Source organism: Fukomys damarensis, unplaced genomic scaffold (genome assembly GCF_012274545.1).
Source record: "Fukomys damarensis isolate Sample0158 unplaced genomic scaffold, DMR_v1.0_HiC HiC_scaffold_23, whole genome shotgun sequence".
Classification (NCBI taxonomy): domain Eukaryota; kingdom Metazoa; phylum Chordata; class Mammalia; order Rodentia; family Bathyergidae; genus Fukomys; species Fukomys damarensis.
In genome coordinates this window covers 24,184,578-24,185,175 of record NW_022900935.1, presented here as the reverse complement: position 1 = coordinate 24,185,175, position 598 = coordinate 24,184,578, and the positions used below count along the sequence as shown (strand labels likewise).

At 49.7% G+C, this 598-nt stretch overlaps 1 protein-coding gene across 1 annotated transcript in view; it reads left to right on the top strand.

Moving 5' to 3' along the window:
• Positions 1 to 492: 492 nt before the first annotated feature.
• The window catches only part of Eri3 (ERI1 exoribonuclease family member 3), a 127,635-nt gene continuing 127,529 nt past the window's right edge, over positions 493 to 598 (top strand). Inside the window, exon 1 of the mRNA XM_010610121.3 lies at positions 493 to 547. The gene's annotated coding sequence lies outside the window, so the exon portion shown is untranslated. The remainder of the gene's footprint in view (positions 548 to 598) is intronic.

Here is a 598-nt window from a genome sequence, read left to right as displayed (position 1 = left end):
TGAGACCTTAAATAAATCAGTTCCCTCTTCCTTAGAAAGGCCCTTCAGAAATCTAAGCATTTTCTTCTAAGCCCAATTTGCCTTCCCTCCTCCCAGGTCTCTCCCAGGCCTACATTCAAGAGTAGATGATGATAATTACTTGTTGAATGAATCACGAGGTAGCATCTAAACAGAATATATACCCTTATAAGCCTATACTCACCTTATGCATATATTGAAAGGTGAGAAAACGGAGGTGGGGCATCTGGATCTCTCCAGAACTGAGGAAGTTTTTGTTTTTTAAAAAATCCCTATTACAGTTCAGAAGTGACCCTCCCCTTCTCTTCTGAGTACGTGCAATTTTAAAACTACAAGTCCCATAAGGCCAGTCTTCTCCAGTCGCCATCTTGACACATCTTAGCGCGCATGTCGCCGGGAGAGGGAGCATTCTGAGATAAGAAGCCCCGCCCCATGTCAGCTTATTGGTCAAAGGGGCCGGCGGCGGGCTCACCGGTTGGCCATCGCGCCCGCCCGTCTGCCGCGTCGAACGGGGTCAGAGTGCGCGGAGGTGAGTCGGTGTGTTGTGGACTCGTGGTGCTGGCTGCCTCTGTTGAGGCGG